Below are 6679 nucleotides of genomic sequence, written 5' to 3'. Positions count from 1 at the left end.
AAGTTAATATTCAAATAGATGTTTCATTATTATAAAAATAGAGCACAACCTCTCAACGCGATTTGGAAGTTATGAATGTATCATCAACATAGAATATGACAAACCCCACAACGTCATTCCAAAAAGAAAAACTTACGGCAAATAAAGCTACTTCTGGCGGTCTTGATTCCATTCTGATTCCCCAAAGACTGACCCCATTGATGTATATAAAATGGAAAGTGTATTTTTTCATATACTTTTTTTTTATTAGTGAGACTATTATGTGATTACTTTTTCCCCCAAAAAAATGAAATTAAAATATTCATTTTCATTTTCTTTTTTTTTGTATGCATCTTTTTTAAATCCTTAATCACTCACAATTCCAAAAAACTTAGTTAATTACTATTGTTATTTTAACTGAATTGCGGTGTAATTCAATAGCACTACCGTGTTACGAACAGATTATGGGTTCAGCGCTTAATCAGGCGAATAATTAAATAGCACGAAATAAAAGGCTTTGAGTAAAATGTGTTGTAATGCCAAAGAACGTGTTTACAGATCAGAGTCTGAAACAGGTCTGTTTTTACAATAATATCGGTTGGCTCAGCAACCCTCTTCATTTTATGACATTAGAAGGCTTAATTTTCTTGCGTCACATGCCGACTACTAGATCATTTGAAAGGGGGGTAAAACGGGTGATTTCACCCTTTGTAACACTACAAACCCCCCCCCCCCCCCCCCCCCCCCCCCCCCCAAGAAAAAGAGTCGTCCCGGCTCGAAGAAATTGAAACAATGGCGAATTTGATCTAGCAGACGGTGCTCGTAGGTGAGTCGGAGCTGTGGCTCTAAAAATTCAAAGACTCTCTTTCTGCTATCTGGCATTTCCCCACAGTCTCAAGGTAAACCACAGAAAACCTTGAGCAGATAGTCGAGCAATATAGCAAAAATCCAATATTTTACATAATTTGTTTTTTTTTTTTTGTCAGTTTATCGTGTCAGTGTAAAAGTGTTATGTAATCCTCTTCATGTAAAGATCCAAGGGTGTCACAGGATCCGAGAAATCAGGAAGGACTCGAGCGGAGGTCCAAAAGGGATCTTGGAGTTATGATATCACCACTTGGAATAGGAGGAGGAAAGGTGGTGGGCCGGTTCTGGGATTTCTCTGAAAATAGCACACCCTAAATTAGGAGGACAGACGTGAGCGGCGGTCGAATAGTCGTGGTCTCGAAATCTCGAAAATTTCTTAACCTGCGATGAGCCTCGATAAAACAATCATCGCTAAACATCGACCTCTCCATGATTTTGACAGGCCGAGAGGTTAAAAGAAGATGCCTATCGCACATAACCTGTTGAACGTGATGCTGAAACTGGTAGCAGTATCGATCCGGGTCTTCGTACATCAATTAGAGTAGATTGACTCCGGCAGCATCACGGTACCGATCTAGGGGTTCTAACAGGGTGCAAACCCGGGGGTCCGACAAGAATCTCTTGGTAAACGTTGTCTTCCCGCATCCGTTATTCCCTTCGACGATAATAGAAAGCGGCTTCTTCTTATTGAGTGAAATTCCGAAGGGGAGGTTATGCTCCCAATCAATTAAAGGCTGGAAGGATGTTCCAGGTCCGGGCGATTCAGTTCGAGTTCGTTCTTCGAATGGAGCAAGTCGGTCCAGGTGCACGACCTTTTCTTTGGAGTGAGGCGTTTTTCGGATCCTGTAAACGACATCGTTGATCCGATTAACTACCATATACGGACCTTGCCAGTTGCTTTGAAGTTTTGGACATCGTCCTCTCTGTCGTCGTGGTTGAAAGAGCCAGACAGAGTCTCCAGGGTTAAATGTAATGTTTCTAGCTCGCAAATAATATCGCGCTTTCAGTTTATCTAAAGCTATAGAAATTCTTTCTTTCGCGAAATCGTGAATTTCTTCCAAGCGTTGTTGGATGTTAAATGCGAAATCTGTTTGAGGCTGAGTTTGAGCAGGAACAGGGCCTCTTTCTAAATCTGACGGGAGGCGAAGATTTCTTCCCGTAAGCATCATGGCTGGCGTCTGTTTCGTCGTCTCGTGAATCGCAGACCTATATGACAGGAGGAAAAAGGGGATCCAAGAGTCCCAGTCACTCTGATTCCGGTCTACGAAGGACGACAAATATTGTAGCAATGTTCTGTTCAAACGTTCTACCATGCCATCAGATTGAGGATGTAAAGGAGTCGTACGAGTCTTTCTGGTCCCTAAAAACTGGGTAACCTCTTTCATTAAACTTGACTCAAAATTTCGGCCCTGATCTGTGTGAAGTTCTAGGGGAACTCCGTGCCTGCAAACGAATTCTTTGACAAACGCTTGAGCTACAGTAGAAGCTTCTTGATTAGCGAGCGGGACCACTTCTGGCCACTTTGTGAAATAATCAGCGATGACCAAAGCGTATCTATTTCCTGACTGAGTTACAGGGAGAGGGCCAAGGATGTCCATTGCCACTCTCTCGAACGGTGCTCTCACGTTGTAAATCTGAAGAGAACTCTGGCCTTTGTTTCTCGGACCTTTCTTTGCTGCGCAGACTTGACATCTTCAACACCAGTCTTCCACGTCAGCTCGACATCGTGGCCAAAAATAATGCTCACGAATTCTTCCGAGGGTTTTGTTTGAGGCGAAGTGACCTCCAGCAGGGGAATCGTGATGGAGAGCAAGAATTTCAGTAACTCGATTTCTGGGAACCAGGAGTTCTGGGGACCATGTAATCTCCCGTGAATCTGTAGATTCCCATTTTCGGTACAAAATTCCATCTATTAAATGAATGGATTCCCATTGAGCTCAATAAATCTTTAAAGTTGGTTCTGCTGGGGATACGTCTTGCCAGTCTGGGCGAGTTCCTGCCGCTTTCCACGTCTTGAGAGATCTTCCATTCCTCGAGGTCCGAGAGAAATCTTCCGTATGATGGGGAAAGGTTCCCTGTATTTTTGAAGGTGAGCACATTGCCTACAATCCGTTGTTTCTTCACAGGGTCTTCGGGAAAGAGCATCAGCGTTGCCGTGTTGTAAGCCTACCCGATGACGGATTTCAAAATCATACTGACCGAGCCTTTCGATCCACCTGACCAGCTACCTGACCTCCGGGGGATTTAAACGAAAGTAACCATAGTGTTACAAAACATGCAAGTGAGGGTAGTAAGCCTATTGTCCACTCCCTCATTGATGTACTAGGGTCTTCTACTCTGGTTCTGAGAAGAACCGCGATTATTTTTAGCTCTAAAATTTCTATTATTATTGAGATTTTTACTATTTTTCGGGTTACAAGACTCGGTCTCCCCCGATCGACCATCTCTCTTTTCTGTAGAGGTGTTATCAGCTACCTGAACTTGTCGGAGTTTGCCCGCTCCAAAATATTGTTTACGCATGGCCTCCACCTCGATAGCTTTGGCCATTGCCTCTCGTAGGGAAGTTAAACCCGACGTTCCAACGGCCATTTTAACCTCCGGGTCGTTAATAGCGTTTAAGAAAGCCTGTGTCACTAATATATTATGTGACGGTTCGTGGTCTGGCAAAGCTATTCGAGACAGTCGCTCTATGTCTTGTCCGAGGGAGGCAAGGTCTTCGTCTCGTCCTTGTCTCCTAGTTTGCAATTGAGCAGTATATAATTTCGTCAAGTGATCATTGCCGTATCTTAGTTTTAACGCGGAGCTGAGCTTTTCGAAGTCAGAAATTTCTTCTTCTGACAAAGCTGTCAATACATTAAAAGCTGGCGTTCTAAGACAAGAGGCAAGGCTGTGAGCTTTCATGGCGGAGTCCCACTGGTTATGTCTAGCAATTGTGTTAAACTGTCTTTCATACTCAGCCCACGGAATTTTTCCGTAAAAAATAGGCGGTTTTAACGCACAGATAGGTTTTTCGAATGTTTGAGAGGGGACTCGGAGTACTCTCTGATTATCTAATTGATTTGACTGAGCGAAATGAGGTTGAGCATTTGATGGTGGCTCGGGAAAGTGGGTCTCGGTTACTACTCTAGGTCTCGAAATCGGAGAACAGTCAAGTTCTCTAGTAAAAGGGACAGACCTTGAATCCTGGGGAGCCTGGTCCAAAAAGATCTGGCGAGGAGAAGGACGAGGCGTGGGGACAGGAGAATTTCCAGGTGTGACCACAGACTGGTACAACAACTGGAAGGTGGACATCGTCGTAGCAAACAGATCGCGAAACCGTTCTTCCGAACGTATCTGAGCCTCTTGTTGTCCCCGTAGGAGATCCATCAGTTGCTTCACGTTGTCGTTCAGCGGCTTCTCGTTGTCTCTCAGCGGCTTCCTGTTGAGCCTAAAGGACCTTCAGAAGGTCCAAAGCGGTGACTGTGGACGTCGAACGTGTAGCAATGGGGGTCACCGTCGGTGCAGCTTCTGGAGCCGCAAGAGTTGGCTCGGGAACTTGTGGGTCTTCCCTCAGTGAGGGGCTATCTCCACAACTTTCCCGTCGGCGTGAGCGGGTCTAACGACTGGCACTCATCTTCAAATTCGCGCACTGAATTGATTCGCGAGGAAAAAGCTTTAAATCCCACTTCTGACACCAGTGTTGCACTTTAGCGTAACGAGTAAAACGAGGGTAAGAAGCTTAGTCAGGCGAGCAATTAAAAGGCGCTAAATGAAAAAATATGCTTGGAGGAAAATGTATTTGAAGTAAAGAACGTGTTATCAGCTCAAAGTCTGAAACAGATCTGTTTTTACAATAATACCGGTTGGCGCAGCAACGGTCTTCACTTTTTGACATACGAGAGCTTAGTTTTATTGCGGCATATGCCGGCTACTAGATCACTAGAAAGGGGGGTAATTTGGGTAAACGGGTGATTTTACCCTTTGTAACAATATTATTCTATGAATTATTTGGTTATTTGCACTTACAATTTTATTTTCCTTTCTCTTTTGTGATACGTCCGACCATCCACCGTCTCCATCGCCTTGTCTGCTGATTGAAACTCCTCCTTTCTCCATTGCCAACGTAAATCCTGGCTGTCCTTTTGACTGTTTGGTGATATATTTAGATTTACTATCATTTGCTTGTTACTTTTGATACTTATGACTCACTATCTGAATTTTATTTTGGTTCTGCAAGACATCAAAGTGTCGACTGTCTCCGTCGCCGGTGAAGAGTAGCGAGAATTGTCTTTCATCTTGGGATTTGATTTGGTGTGGATGAATTTGTTCTCCGCGATACACGATTAAAAATGTTTTAAAAATGTCCGCAGCTGCAGCTAATTCTGCTTCTCCCCGGTAAATTCCATTTTTATTCATGTGTGATTTGTAATCACCAGGTGACCTAATCACGGCACCGTTTGACTCATTACCTGTAATAAAACCCGCAAATGTAGACCAATTAGCAACTATATTCGAAACGATACTCAGTCTCACCTCTGCGTGTCGATCTTGAGTGGCGTGTACACAATACGCCAGCGCGCGAAAAAGACAATTCCCGTCGGGAATCAAAAATCTTGATAATTCTCGTTTGCATATTTATTTTTTGTGTGTCAGAAACAGATAACTATAAAGATATTTGTCAAAGACTGTCATAAACAGCCGATGACAGCTGTCAATCACTTGACACTAACTTCATAGCAACAGCAACTTTATTACTAAATGACTTTATTTGAAAATACTCCACGTCCGACTTCTCAGCGCACATCTTGTTATGAACATATGAAGTTTTGTTTGCTAGATGCTTTTTGTTTTCTTTTCGGCATCTCACCCCACCGCAAACTTCATGCGTATACTATTGTTATTATAATCTTTTTTACCTGTTGCTATTAAAATCTTTTTTTTTCATTTGTTCACGCGGGACAGGACTTTTTTAGTAGAGTAGGGACTTCGCGCCTCACCATTTCCTACTTCCACATTGTCTATTATACAGGTGAATTCATTTATGCTGATTTGATGACAGGTCTTCAACTGTTAATTGATTGTTTCCGATCAACCCGCAATTGCTGTTGTCTCCCTGAGATATGCTGAATATATGCTACGCGCTTTATGTCTAGATTGACACTCCTTTCTACCTCTTTTTATCGTAACTAATTTCTCGCTTAGTGCTTCGTATTCAAAATGTATATGGATCACAAACGGTTTCTGGTGATATGCTTATAACGTCATAATGACCATTTTCACCGTCACCTGTATCTTTGAAAATCATCGTCGGTGATTTTCTGATCCATATTCATTAGGTATGGCATAATCCGAACGGTAAACTGTTAAATGTATTTTAAAAATTTTCACTGTTACCGTCAGTTTTACGTCACCGGCATGAGTCCCACTTTTATCCATATAACGTTTATAATCTAAAGGAGATTCTACTGATAATCTATGTGATTCGTCACCCGCGATATAACCTTCATAATTTAACCAATGCTGTGTAACATATGAAACGACATCTTCTCTTACCTTTAGATGATTCTCTTGGGTATTATAAATACAATAGGATAATGCCCTAAATAAGCAATTACCATCTGGCACCATCTTTATCACTGTTGCACTCATTTTAAATTGATATATTTATCAATTTTACTTTACACTAATTTTAAATTGATATATTTATCAATTTTACTTTACACTAATTTTAAATTGATATATTTATTACGTGCACGTTATAAATCAGTTTATATCTATATCTATTATCAGAGAAAACTGTTATTTTTGTTGCTACCATGACTACTTAAAACGAAACGCGATTATCTGACGTCAC

General features: G+C 42.0%; 1 long non-coding RNA gene across 1 annotated transcript; it reads right to left on the bottom strand.

Moving 5' to 3' along the window:
* Positions 1–4870: 4870 nt before the first annotated feature.
* LOC124409441 lies at positions 4871–5426 on the bottom strand. Its single transcript, XR_006929516.1, has 2 exons — positions 5035–5426; positions 4871–4971 (listed from the first exon to the last, which is right to left on the bottom strand). It is a non-coding gene; the product is annotated as an uncharacterized LOC124409441 (long non-coding RNA).
* Between the last annotated feature and the right edge of the window lie 1253 nt (positions 5427–6679).

Source organism: Diprion similis, chromosome 8 (assembly GCF_021155765.1).
Source record: "Diprion similis isolate iyDipSimi1 chromosome 8, iyDipSimi1.1, whole genome shotgun sequence".
NCBI classification, from domain to species: Eukaryota; Metazoa; Arthropoda; class Insecta; order Hymenoptera; family Diprionidae; genus Diprion; species Diprion similis.
This window is presented reverse-complemented; position numbering and strand designations above follow the sequence as displayed.